Here is a 14418-nt window from a genome sequence, read left to right on the forward strand (position 1 = left end):
AGGGATCTCCATGTCAGGCCCACTTTATCTGCTACAACTTGGGAAATTAATGGAAAAGGTTGTTTTGCAACATTTTTTTAAGGCCTGACAATAGGACTTTGAATGGTAACGCTGCGTGCACTTGTTTGATTGCCAGCATCTTTAAATTTACATTGTTAACATTGCTGGCCTATTTTGGAATGGAATTATGTCCCATTAGATTGAACGTAAAAACAGGTTATGTTAACAAAAACCTTATTTTATTTTATTTTGACATTCGTAACGAAGCAAGAAAATAAACTTTCGCTTCTCGGCCTTTTGGCTAAGATCAAGTGTAGTATCTGTTCTTATCCGTTTAATATCTGATACGTCCTCTACCCGAGGACCATATATTAATCTGGTATAGTCTATAATAGTATATAATAGTATATATGTCTGGGATGGCTGGCTCCAACACCGCCGGGAAAGCTGGCACAGTGGTGCGCAGGCGGCGCCCCATGAGCAGCTGGGCCATACTGAAGCCATTGCTCAAAGGAGTGCTCCTGTAAGCCAGAAGTGCACGGTAGGAGTCAGTTGCTTTCTTCAACAGGTTTTTGATGGTTTGGACAGCACGCTCGGCCTCGCCGTTGCTCTGAGGGTATCTTGGGCCAGGGGCGATTCTAGACCTAGAGCTTTGCTGGGGCACAGGCCCCCAACTCCCAATACATAAAAAAAAAAAAAAACATTTAAATGTGCGCGCAATATGAAATAAATGGCTTTTACGTCTAGCCCCCATCATGTCCTCATCCATTTCTTGCCTGTCTCTCTCCTCCTCCTGCCTGGTACTGGACTGCCCAGCCTGTGCTATTTCTCCCCTCTCTTCTTTTCGACCTTCTTCTCCTCCTCCTTCTCCTCCAGCACTCTCTCCCTCAATTGTTGTAGCAGCCACTGCAGCAACATCCAAACACATTGGCATAAGTAGGCCTACTGTATACACACTGCATGAATTTAATAGGCTTTCCTACACAAGGGAAGCTTATTTTTAGTCAAAATTGAGATATACTTCCCTCCCAGGCAAGGGTCCTGTAGTCATCCTGGCGATACTGCAGTTCTTTGTAGCTTAAATAGCCTACTAAAGCCTTCATACTGACTTTTGGTGATAATTTGCAAATGTAGCCTAATAATCTAATAATAAAATAGATTATTATAGGCTACATTTACAAATGCAGCAAACTTATTTAAGTTTGCCATTAAACCATTGATCAAATCACAGCACTGGCTATTACCAGCATAAATGTTACCTTTAATGTGGGCAATTACCATACCTCCCTCGTCCTCATCTCTCCTCACTGTTCCTTTCCTTCTGCCTCTGTTCAGGAAGAATTGTCTGATGTCCATCTCTGAATAGTTTATCAGAAGGCTATGTTTAGTTTTACAGTAGGACAGCTTAGCTTCACAAACAGTATAGGCTACTTTTACAGGACTCTCTCTCCAGTATACGTATAAATCATTATTAATTGTACGCATGTGTGCATGCAGCCTACACACGGTGTGAGTGTGTGTGTGAGGGAGAGAGCACAAGCTGGTAAACTGTTGCTAAATTTAGGCTACGACGCTAAACATTGAAAAACAGATGCTAATTATGTGGGCAACATTCTCTAACAGCGATCAACTTGTCATTTTTTCTGTCAAACAAGTTGTGAATTTGTTTTAACATTAAAACGGGACGACTTACTCTGTGCTAAAAGTGATATGACAAGCTCCAGCGGATGAAATACTCGGAAGAATCATGTGAACGATTTTCATTGGTTGTTGCGTTCAATCTTACCCAGCTACAGAGGTGCTATTTCCTGATTGGCTATTATGGCCCCTTTCTTTTTCCTTGTTTTTTTTATTGGCTGGTAAGTGACAGGCTCGAGTCATGACTAAAGGCACGGAGATGCGCTCACTCATGAATGCCGTTTCCAGCGAGAGCAGCGTTAGAATTTTACTGGGGCACTGGAGACTTTTACTAAGGCACGTGCCCCAGTGAATAAGGTCTAGTGACGCCCCTGTCTTGGGCTGCTTGTTACATGCTCGAATTCATACTCAGTGGCAAAGGCAGTCATGTGAGCCCCCTCCATGACTAGAATCTCCGGTATGCCATGCCTGGCTAAAAATTTACTTGAGGTGCTTTACCACATCCACACTTCTTGTCGGGCTCAGCTGGGCCACCTCTACATACCTGGAAAAATAGTCCACAACAAGCGAGTAGTCTATGTTTTTCAATGTAAACAAATCAGCCCCTAGCTTCTGCCATGGTCTATCGGGTAGCTTTGGAAGGCATAAGAGGCTCAGTGACATTGGCACGTTCTTTAACGCATGCCGTGCATTTCAACACTAGCTCTCCTATCTGGCTACTTAGCCCAGGCCACCACACGGACTGTGTGGCTCGTTCACGGCATTTCACTATTCCCTGGTGCCCTTCGTGAATTTTCTCTAGCACTCTGTTCGTCTTTCCTGAAGGGATAACTAGCCTAGTACCCCGCAATAATAGTCCATTGTGAGTGCTGAGAACAGCTCTTTCAGTCCAGTATGGTCTTAGTAGCACACCCAGTCTGCTGCAATCTGGCCATCCCTCGATGCAGTACTTCATCGCTTCAGCACACACGCTGTCTGCACTCAGCGGTTTCCGCAGTTCGGACAGGTAAGCCTCGCTTGCTGGTAAGTTTGCAATTACAGAGTCAACGTATATGTTTGTTTCCTCCATCAAGCCATCTCCAATTGTCATGCCATCCTTCAGCGGCGCCCGTGACCGTGTCTGCTGTAGTGAGGCTTTTCCCTGGGACGTGCATTATTGTGTACCTGTATCTCATGAGTCTCATCCTGAATCTTTGTATTCTAGGTGGGAGGGAATCCAGCGCTTGTCCACCCAGCAGGCTCACGAGAGGTTTGTGGTCTGTCTCCAGCTCAAAATGGAGACCGATGATGAAGTCACTGAATCTTTCACATGCCCAGGTCAGGGCCAGTGCTTCTTTCTCCACTTGAGCATAGCATTGCTCCGTGCTTGTGAGTGCCCTGGACGCATATGCCACCGGTGCCCAGGTCTCCTGGCTTTTCTGCAGAAGTACACTGCCTAGCCAATACGACGAGGCATCGGCTGAGATTTTAAGTTCTTTGTTTGGGTCGTACAACTGCAGGAACTGGTGAATGCCCTCTGCTGATCAGGCCCCCAATACTACAGGTTCTTTTTTGAAAGCAGGTCTCTGAGAGCTTTATCTTTTTCGGCTAAGTTGGGCACAAACTTGCCTAGTTGATTCACCATGCCCAAAAAGCTCCTGAGCTCACTTATGTTGTGTGGCGGATCCATCTCACGTATGGCACGTGTCTTCTCTGGATATGGGCTTATCCCATCTGCCGTGATGATGTATCCAAGAAATTTCACCTTGGTTTTGCTGAACTCACACTTGGCTGTGTTCAGTGTGATGCCAACCGCCTGTGCCCTCTGCAGAACTGCATGCACCATGTGTCGTGCTCTGCTTGTGTGGAACCCCATATAAGGACATCGTCCATGTGACAAACGACTCCTTCTAAGCCTTCTGTCACTTCGGTCACCATCCAGTTCTGAAAATGTTCGGGCGCTGAGGCAATACCAAATGGTAAGCGGTTGAAGAAGTAGCGCCCGAATGGGGTGATAAAAGTGGTGTAATGGGCACAGTCTTTTGATAATGGGATCTGCCAAAATCCCATGTTGGCATCCAGTTTTGTGAATATTTTTGCACCGGACAGCATGCCTAGCGCCTGGTCCACAGAAGGGAGGATAAACTTTCCCCTGCACACCGCTTCATTGAGGGGAGAGGTCAACGCAGATCCTTATTTCATCCTTAGATTTCTTTGGTGCGACCACCATGCCAGAGCACCACTCCGTCGGCTGCTCGATCTGGCTGATGACTCCCAGCTGCTTCATGCGCTGGAGTTCTTGCTTTACCTTTCCCATCAAGGGCAGTGGGACACAGTGGGGCACTTTCAAAGACACAGGCTTGGCATCTGGTCTTAATTGTGTACTGCTGCTGTACTAAACCTAACCCACCACACAGCTTAGGGCAGTGGTCCCCAATCTACGGCCCACGGGTGGGATACGGCCCGCCACCTCATTTTGGGTGGCCCCCCAAAACATGTTCGTGGTATATAGCAACCGGCCCGCACGGGAGTACGACCGCACGGGGGTAACCTCCGCAATTTCCCCCATTCATTCTCTATGGCGAGTCTTAACAGTACACATGTAATACTCTTTTTGTCCACTGGTGGTTATTTTGGCGCCGTTTCGCGTTTGCCATCAAAAACGGAATGAAATGTAGGCCTACCTGCAAACAATGTAAGAGGCCTATGCTGACTGCATCAGTGCTCAAAGTATTGTAAAAGTTTATCAATTAATTGTTAATAACTAACTAACTTCTATTCAAGTCATATTTCTGGGACTTTCTGGGATAATTATTTCTATTTTGTATTCACTCGTTCAAATGTTCATAGGCCTACAAAGAGGTCAGTTCAGAAGTTCAGGTGAGTGAAAGTTAGAATGGTGGTCATTTCAGACCACTTCAGCGCTTCATAAAATTCTCATAATTTGAGAACTTTACATTTTCAGAGTTCAATGTTCACCCATTTTTAATAAAATATACTTTTGGGAATGCAAAAGTCTTTTTATTAGTATTATTTAATTTGAGTTACGTTTTACACTGACATGGCATGATGGCAATATAAACACAGCTAACAATGGTATTAAATTGCAATAGCCTATAGATTAAATATAATGGAATATTCAAAGGTAGACTGCTGTTGTTCACAGCACTAAGCTATTTATGGTTACTGATATACTCCGAGTCTCTGGCCCTCTCTTAGAGCCAGGCATAGTAAGCTGGCCCTCGGAAGAAAAAGTTTGGGGACCACTGGCTTAGGGTATTGTTGTTTTACAGAGTCAAAGTCGATGTTATCTACTCTGGCTACCAGTCTGAGGTTAACTGAGGTGGGTCTACTCAGCAGAGCTGTGTTCAGGTGCTTCACTACATAAAATTACACAAAATTACATTTAATGTCCTCTGTGGTGCGTATTTCTCTGGCTACTCTCACTACTGAGAGAGGTTCACGGCCTGGCCCAAACAGTGCTTTGTTACCTGGGGTGAGGTTGTATCCGGTGCCTCTGCATATCTGTCTGTACACCTGCTCTGGTATGACAGTATCATCGGCCCCTGTGTCGATCTTGAACCTCACATTAGCATTCCTTGTAAGTCTACTGTCCATGCATGTTCTCCTGCATCAACGGTTCCCAGGAATAATGTCATCATCTTCCATGACAGCACTCATGCTTTTAGTTGACTTGCACACTTTACCATAATGCCCTCTCTTCCCACAGTTGGGGCAGTCTGCATTCTTTGCTGGGCACTGGAATTTTGCATGTGACTTACCACATTTAGGGCATGACATATGCTCTGCCCCTGCTTCGTGCTTGTCTTTGTACTGTTTAGTTGGCTGTCTTTTATTTTTCCATGCTTGCTGTTTTGCTTTCTTCGTGTGCACTGCATCCACTGTAGTTTTAGTAGCATGTGTAGCATCTCCTCTCAGATTGGTTTGTTGCCGTTTAATGTCCTCTGCTTGTCAATTTCAATTTAATTTCTTGTGCTTATAAAGCGCCAAAACATTATACATGTATCATGGCGCTTTACAGAATGTAGGCAGAGAAAAAGGAAAGAAAGGAAAAAAAGAAAAGAAAGAGAGAGGGCCATGGGTAACAGGGGCGAGGAAAACTCCCTAGAATTGGAGATACATATAGGAAGAAACCTCGAGCAGATCTACGACTCAAGGGCCTGACCCATCTGCCTAGGGTCAATACAGGACAGTAAGGTCTGTATACATGACAAATGCATATGATAGTCAGGTGTAGAGAATAAGACATGGTGTTAAAAGCACTTGATCTGAAAGTTACAAGAGGTGGGGTGATTACGTATCCGGTTTGATAATTCATTAATCCTGATTTAGTGACAGAAAGTTCAAATAGTCCAGCGTTGGATTTGTCCAGGGGAAGGGAGTTGTGAAGGGGCATGAGGTGGGTCGGCAGACGGGCCAGGAATCCGGGCAGAATTGTCATAGGCAGGTGATGGGTCGCTAGGCTGTACGGGCCAGGAATCCAGATAGGGGGACAGTAATAGGGCAATCGAGGATGGGACTTTAGGTAAGATGGGTGAGAGGAGGGCCAACACATGGATGGTTGATGACTGGTGATGATATACCTCACAAGTGTGGTACAGTAAGGGGAAAGAATAAGAGATGTAGAGTGAGTTAGTATTACTGAGAATCAAAATGGTTAATGTCAATAACTAATCAGTGTTACTATATATTGTTACAGTATATCATAGTGAGAATAGGCAAGAGAGGGAGAGTTGAGAGAGAGAGAAGGGGAGAGAGGAGAGGGGGGGGGGGGTTGTACGGCGTGACACATGAAAAGTCCATGACAGCACTATGTTATAGCAGCATAACTAAGGCATGGTGAGGGGTAGTCGGCACCGGCGCAGGTATGGTCAGTGCCAGTCACACGAGGACTCAGCAGGGTGGTCCACTCCAAAAATCCCTGAGGTGGGTGAAGTTCCACACCGCACCATACCTAACTATGGGAGGCAGTAAAGAGGTATGTTTTAAGTCTAGACTTAAAAATAGGAAGGGTGTCTGCTAGTCGAATTGAGGAAGGGAGATTATTCCAGAGGAGGGGTGCGCGATAGCTGAAAGCTCTGCCTCCTACTGTAGTTTTTGAGATTCTTGGAATTACAAGAAGGCCAGTATTCTGTGATCGTAGTGGTCTGGGTGGGTTATATGGGACTAGGAGATCTTTAATATATTCTGGTGCCTGGCCATTAATGGCTTTGTATGTTAGAAGTAATATTTTGAAGTCAATGCGACTTTTAACAGGCAGCCAGTGTAGAGATGCCAGGATTGGGGAAATATGTTCACATTTTGTTAGTTCTAGTGAGTGTGCGAGCAGCTGCATTTTGTATAAGCTGTAAGCTCTTGAGACAGGTGTTATAGCAGCCAGCGTATAGAGCATTGCAATAATCAATCCTTGAGGTGACAAAAGCATGGATTAATTTCTCAGCGTCTGGTAAGGATAAAGACTTCCTCATCTTTGAAATGTTCCTTAAATGATAAAATGAAGTTTTGGTAATCTGTTTTATGTGATTACTCAGTGATAGGTCTTGGTCAATTGTAACTCCTAGATTTTTAACACTTGTGGATGAGGATAGTCGAAGATCAGTTAATGTAGCCTGTGATGAGGATAGGATATCCCTCATCTTTTTAGGACATAAAACCATGACTTCTGTTTTATCGGAGTTCAAAAGCAGGAAATTATTTGTCATCCATGTCTTTATGTCTCTTATACATGTATCAAGTTTGGCTAACAGAGTTAATTCGTCAGGTTTTATGGAAAGGTATAGTTGTGTATCGTCTGCATAAGAATGAAATTTAATGCCATGTTTCCTAATTTCTGAGCCTAGAGGAAGCATATATAGAGAAAATAACAGGGGCCCTAGTACTGAGCCTTGAGGCACCCCATATTTTACTATAGTCTGGGTAGACGGTTTATTGTGAACCTGTACAAATTGTTCAAGTGTTAGAAAGGTATGATCTAAACCAAGCGAGTGCTGAGTCTTTAATGCCTATCGAATGTTCAAGTCTGTGGAGTAGTATGTTGTGGTCTATGGTGTCAAAGGCAGCACTGAGGTCCAGGAGGACCAATATTGATATATGTCCATTATCGCGATGAGGAGGTCATTAAAAACTTTAACTAAGGCTGATTCAGTACTGTGGTGAGCCAGACTGGTATAATTCTTGGATTTTATTCATATGCAAGAAGGTACCAATTTGTTTCGACACTATTTTTTCTAGTATTTTTGACAAAAAAAGGGAGATTAGATATAGGCCTATAGTTGGCCAGGTTGTTAGGGTCAAGGGTAGGCTTTTTGAGGGATGGCTTAATAACAGATAACTTAAACGACTGTGGTACATGGCCTGATAGCAGTGAGTTATTTTTAATCTGGAGCAAAGCATTATCCAAGAAAGGGAGAGCAGTCTTCAGAAGATGGGTAGGAATAGGATCTAGTAGACTAGTTGTAGATTTTGATGAAGAGATTGTGGAAGTGAGGTCTAATATGTCGATAGGTGTAAATAAATTCAACGTTGTTCATCTCATCTGTGATTCAATTATATTTCCGCTACCGTTCAGCAATGGAGTATGAATATTTGGTGAGACTAATTGGTTATTAATCTTATCTCTAATTGTTTTAATTTTGTTATTGAAAAAGTTCATGAAGTCATTACTGTTTAGGCAAATAGGGATAGATTCGGTTACTTCGGTGTGGCTCTTCGTCAGGCGGGAGATTGTGGTAAAGAGAAATTTTGTATTGTTTTTGTTTTCTTCGATCAGCGAGGAATAGTAGGTTGACTTAGCTTCGTTGAGTGCTTTTTTGTAGGTGATAAGGCTATCTTTCCATAACCTGACTCTCGCCAGATGAATTTCGTTCCGCCTAGCTCCACTCATCCATCTGGAACCGATCCATTGGAATGGTGTTTCAGAAGGCTGGGCCTAATCAAAAAAATGCTTGCATATGATTGAATAAGCCACTTGTCCGTAATCTATTGACGTGCTACTTCAACCACTCACATCGAAGCCAACCCGTGACGCTGATAACAGTCTCACAGTCGCTTCTACGCTATGTCACATCTATGAAACTCCCGCCCTGCGTCCTGATTGGCTGTACCATAAAGAGTCAGGTCAATCTTTCCATGCTTGGCGAAAAACTTCCAATTTAGTGGTACGCCATTTTTGTTCAAGTTTACGCACTGTTTGTTTGAGTGCTTTTGTCTGTGTGGTATACCATGGAGCATGCCTTACTTGTTTTCTTATTCTCTTTTTGAGTGGTGCTACTGAGTCAAGGGTTGAGCGTAATGAGTTCATCACATTATCAGTTAACAAGTCGACCTCAGCTGGATTAAGGAAAGGGCCTTCTGATAGGCCTACCACATGAGTCCGGAATGGGGCAGGCGTAAGCGAAATTTTTTCTAGAAAGTCTGCATTAGTTTTTTCAGATAAGCCGCGGCTGTAGTATTCAGCTAAATTAGGTACTGCATGTTGTAATGTCATTGTAAAAGTAATAAGATGGTGGTCAGTTAAGGTCAGGTGTTGTGGCAAGATTGTTAACTGCTCTATGCTTATGCCGTATGACAAGACTAGATCAATAGTATGGTTATCTCGGTGCGTGGGTGAATTAACATTTTGGCAGAACCCGACATGGTCAATTAGGGATTGAAATGCAATTGTGAGACAATTGTTCACATTATCCATATGAATATTAAAATCACCCAATATAAGTATTTTTTCTGTTTGGATAGTTAAAGTGGAAAGGAAATCAGAAAATTCCTCTAAGAATTCAGTGTAGGGGCCAGGGGGTCTGTACAATGTGACCACAGTTACAGGCTGATTAGTTTTCCAGTCTGGCGGTAAAAAAAATGAGGACTAGAACTTCAAAAGATTTAAACTTGTGTGTGAGCTTGGGAGATGTGAGAAGACTACATTGATAGATTGTAGCTACTCCACCTCCCCTGCCAGTGTGGCGTGGTACATGATAATTTAAATGGGAGGGAGGTGTAGACTCATTTAATGGAAGGTATTCATCTGGTTTAAACCAGGTTTCAGTAAGGCACATAACATCTACAGTATATGATTGTAAGTAATAATTTCATTAACCAAGGCAGTTTTATTTGACAGTGATTGAATATTAAGTAAAGCAAGTGTAAGTTGCGTTTTTGGAGGAATTTGCTTAACCGAAGAAGTTTTTATCGTAATAAGATTGCTACGAATAATTCCCCTAGTGGGTCGAGTAAGAGTTGACAGTCTTGGTACACACACCCTCTCTATTTGGCCTTTTATGCCCTGTATACCTGGGTGACTGTTAGGACGGCAGAGATCTGTGTAAGACATTATCTCTGCTTCCTGGATCTTTGGTAGTGGCCTGCACGGGCGTAAAATTTCAGGCCCGGCCCGGCCCGGACCCCTGGCAATCAGGCCCTAACCCGACCCTGCCCGACAAATTAAGCAATTACTGAACCCGAGCCCGACTAAAAGGGTCCGCTATTTAGACATGACTGTTTCCCGACACTTCAGTCGCGTAATAGTTTCTCAGAAAGCCGACTCGAACAATTAAACAAATAATACTTTTAACACACGATTAACCCTTGCAAATACAAGCGTTTATGTATTTAATTAGACCTCAATGTCGAAATAACGGGATGTCATTGTCGCAAAAGCAGCATGTAACGGACAGCCAGGATATATGACATCGGTAAATCTGTATGCGCCACGGGAGTAGATAAATGAGCAGCACACATGAGCTCCTTGTCCATAGCCAACTTATAATGCACCATGTAAATAAATAAAGGAATTGAATCACTTTGAATTTAATATTTATTAAATTATTATTTTAATATTTAACAATCAAATAAATGTATTGCTCACCTAATAAAGGCAACAAGTGCAAAGTAGGCTAGACCGCTTCCAACACAACCGTCTATAACCGCCTAACAAAATAACAGAAAACACTCACGTTCTTTGAGTTCCAGGTCCATCAAAAAACACAGGCAAACCTATTTACAGTCCATCGATTGTTCATTTCGCTGCGCTGTGCAGGAAGAGAATCGCGTCCACGGTGGATGGTTTTAAGACACTCAAGACATAGCGCGCAAGTGTAGCAAGCATTGGGAGAGTTGCCTCATGCTGTTTCCACCATCCTAGTAGGTCACGGTCATTCCCTTCCTGCCTGTGGTTCATGTTGAGGTACAGCTGGACCTCATCCACTGTGTAATCTTCTCGGGCGATGTTCTCCCACTCTGCTTCATTTTCTTCTGACGAAGACCTCCTTTTGGCTGGTGGCTCAGCGCTTGGCTCAACGTCGCGACCACTAGGCCCAGCAGCAACTGCAGCAGCGTGTGCATCTTTGTAGAAGGTGACGCAGCGTCTTGCCTCCTCAAGGGTATCAGCTCCATCCTCTTCAGTCAGCATACGAAGCTGGCTGAATTTAGGCCAGAGGAAAATTGCCAGTCTGTGTAGTGGTTGAATTACCACTTTCTTCGTCATCCACTCTAGGTGACGCTTGCGGATGGTGGCCTGGTACATAGATGGAATAAGGGATAAATTAAATAAGCTACATTTAATTTTCTAGCTAGATTAAACATGTTTCACCAATTTAGGCTACATTTTTTACCCCTGAAGATATCATTAAACCAGTAGCCTGGTGACCTACAATAAAACAGCATGAGAAGAGAGATGCGAGTAAAAATGTTAGGCTACCTGGTAAGGGGTGTCATGGCTTTTCGGCTTGCAGTGAAGAAGGAGCCTCCCGTGCCACAGTACAACAATGTTTAATGTTGGGTACAGTTCGCCTTCTAACTCCCGCTGGGCTTCGTAGAAGGGATGAAGGAAGTCCACCATGAAGTGCAGCACATCAGGGGATACGTCGGTGATGTAGTGAAAGGCTTCTGCCTGGTCCTGCAGTTTCTCTAGTAGCTCTGGATATACCGCTTTGACGGACTCAAGAGTGAGATACTGAGTACTGTAGCGCGTCTCGCACATTTGTTTGACGGTCCTGGACAACTGGCTTGTAATTCCACTCTGTTTCAAATACCGGACTAAGGCCTTTACAGCCAGGAGAGTCTCTGAGACCTCTGGGGCTGATTCAGAAAGCTCTTCCATGTTAAGGGCATGTCTCATGACCGTGTTGTAGACGTGATCCTGGCAGTCCAGACGTCGGTATGGTCGTAGCGCAGACACAATATTGGAGCCCTGGTCTGTTACCCACACTACCTTGTTCATCACGCTCGCATGGAAACCGAGGTTGGACACAAGCTGCTGCTGCAATTCGGTACGGATGTTGGCTCCCGTCTTAGGCTGGTCAGAGGGGAACTTGGCGGTGGTGAGTACTTTACATTTCAGCTGGAAATCTGCAGTGATATAATGACAAGTGATTGCCATGTAGCTTACTTTGCGGAAATCGTCGGTCCACATGTCAGTGGTCATGCCGATGTTAACACACTTCAGAACGTCTTTTATCTCTGCAACTAATATGTTTCGTTGTTCCACTGCCATGTCTTTGCTCCGGCGAGAGATAGTTGTGGGGTCAGGGAGCACTTTGTCGGCAGGCAAACGGCCGTATGCTGCGCCTATGTTGATCAGCTTCTGAGCCATCTTGCGAAAACCAGCAGAATTCCACACACGTTACAGTGACTTCGCTTTTCACTTGAGCTGGTACTGGCTTCGTAAAAAAAGATGGCAAGGAAGGTTGTCGGCTAGCATTAACAGTAGCGCGAATAGCCCTGGTGCAGCCTTTGTCAAGATGAGCTGTAAATGCGATGATCCCGTCTTCTTGCTGTCGTAAGCAAGAATGGAGTTACAGTTTCTGCACTGTACATGACCTAAAGGTTGTTTCTCTTTGTTAGCTATGAGGTCGAAGTGCTCCCATAAAGAAATTTTCCCTCCCGAATTGGGAATTTTCAATAGCTCACCTCTGGCTAGCTGGCTTTTCAGTTTGTCCATCTTTATTGACTGACTGACTATTATGACGTGCTGCATAGCGTCTGCTTCCAAAGAAAAAGAGAAATAAAAAGCTGTGCGCATGAATGTTTTTCTGACCTGACCTAACTGAAAAATCATGAATACATAAAACCAACTTTATTAGTGTCAAGCCCGAGCCCTACCTGAGCCCGTGCTATTCATTGAATGTAAGGCCCGTACCCGGCCCGAATTTGCATATTGTGTCGGGGCCCGTCGGGAGGAACTAGCCTTGGTTAAGTGACGGTCTATGTTCCTTGAAAGGAGGGCAGTACCCTCCCATGTGGGATGGATAGCGTCTCTTTTCAACAGTCCAGGTTTCCCCCAGAAGGAGCTAAAGTTATCTATGAAGCCCACATTGTTATTGGCACACCACTTTGACAGCCATCGGTTGAGGTCTGAAATTCTGCTGAGCATTTCATCACCTCTTTTAATAGGTATGGGTCCAGAGAAAGTTACAGTCAGACATCTGTTGCGCGAACCTGCACACGGAGATAGTTTTGTATGGTGATTGTATGGTTTTGTGTGGATGACTATTTTCGAGTATTTACGATTAGCTTTAGCCAGCACTTTCAAATTTGATTCGATGTCGTTAGCTCTGGCCCCAGATATCGATTTTACTATGGCCGATGGAGTCGCTAGCATCACGTTTCGTATAGTAGAAGCGCCATGACCAGAGTAGCAGGTTTCTCGGGGCTAGCTAAGAGGGAGAATCTATTAGAAACATGAATAGATTGGTGGTTAGCAGTGGGCTTCCTTCGTTTGGATTTAGATCCAGGCGAAACAGGCCCAACAGGCTGCTTTCGCTTGGGTCTAGCTGCCCTAACAGTCACCCAAGAGCTATCCCCTTGCTGCGAGGGGGCTGTCATGGTTGTGCTAACTGTGCTGACGGCTGGTGCATCCACACAATTTACCAGGGGTTCTGCCACTAGCTGTTTGCTAATCTGATCCAGTGTGTGGATGCGATTCTCTAGTTCACCTATCCTCGCCTCCAAGCTAACTATTAGTCTGCATTTATTACAAGTAGCATGTCCACTAAAGGAGGCTGAAGAGTTAGCTAGCATGTGACACGCCGGGCAACAGAGAGAATCGGAAGGAAAGGCAGGGGCGGCAGAGGACTCTGCCATCGTCCTTAAGATAGATTAGACAAGTGAATTGGCTACACAAGGGGTTAAGAGTGAAGTTTTTACGCAAATAAAACCTAGGTGTAGTCTAATTAAGTGGATTACGTAGAGAGAAAAACAGGAGCAAGCTAGCGTGAGAGCAGCCACTCTGACACTACAAACAGGAAGTGACGTTATTCGCTTACCGTAATCCTCGTAGCTCGTGTAGCTTGTCTGACCATATTTATGGCTTTTGCCAGCCTGCTCTCCATTTGCATTTTCTGTGAAAGCACATTGTCTCTAATGCCTACTACGATCCTGTCTCTCAACAAGTCATCGCGCAGTGCCCCATACTCACAGTCTTCAGCCAGTGTTTGAAAGCAAACATGTTGTATTGTTAGTGTTAACCCAATGCAACTTTTTTGGAGGTTTTAAGCCAAACATATCATTTATCTCCTAATGGTAATAGTCATACATAGTTTATGAAGGATATTTTTATGCTGTTTAACCCCATTGTGACAATTGACTCTCTAAAAAATATTGTATGGGTTTCTTCATGATTGAAATATGTTCAAGTTGATGGTTGTGTCGCATTTGTATATCTCAATCGGTCCATTTCTTTCCTCAACACTCACCAGAAGTCATAATTTAAGCCTTACATTTTCTTTACGTCTCAGTGCACTTTAGTGCACGAAGTGTGCTCATTTTTTTTATTATTTAAACACTATGTCA

General features: G+C 44.1%; 1 pseudogene; it reads left to right on the forward strand.

Annotated features, from left to right (window-relative positions):
• The first annotated feature begins 281 nt into the window (after positions 1–281).
• Positions 282–390, forward strand: LOC125287005 (annotated as a pseudogene).
• Positions 391–14418: the final 14028 nt, after the last annotated feature.

The sequence above is a fragment of the Alosa alosa genome, chromosome 21 (genome assembly GCF_017589495.1).
Source record: "Alosa alosa isolate M-15738 ecotype Scorff River chromosome 21, AALO_Geno_1.1, whole genome shotgun sequence".
Taxonomy (NCBI): Eukaryota; Metazoa; Chordata; class Actinopteri; order Clupeiformes; family Clupeidae; genus Alosa; species Alosa alosa.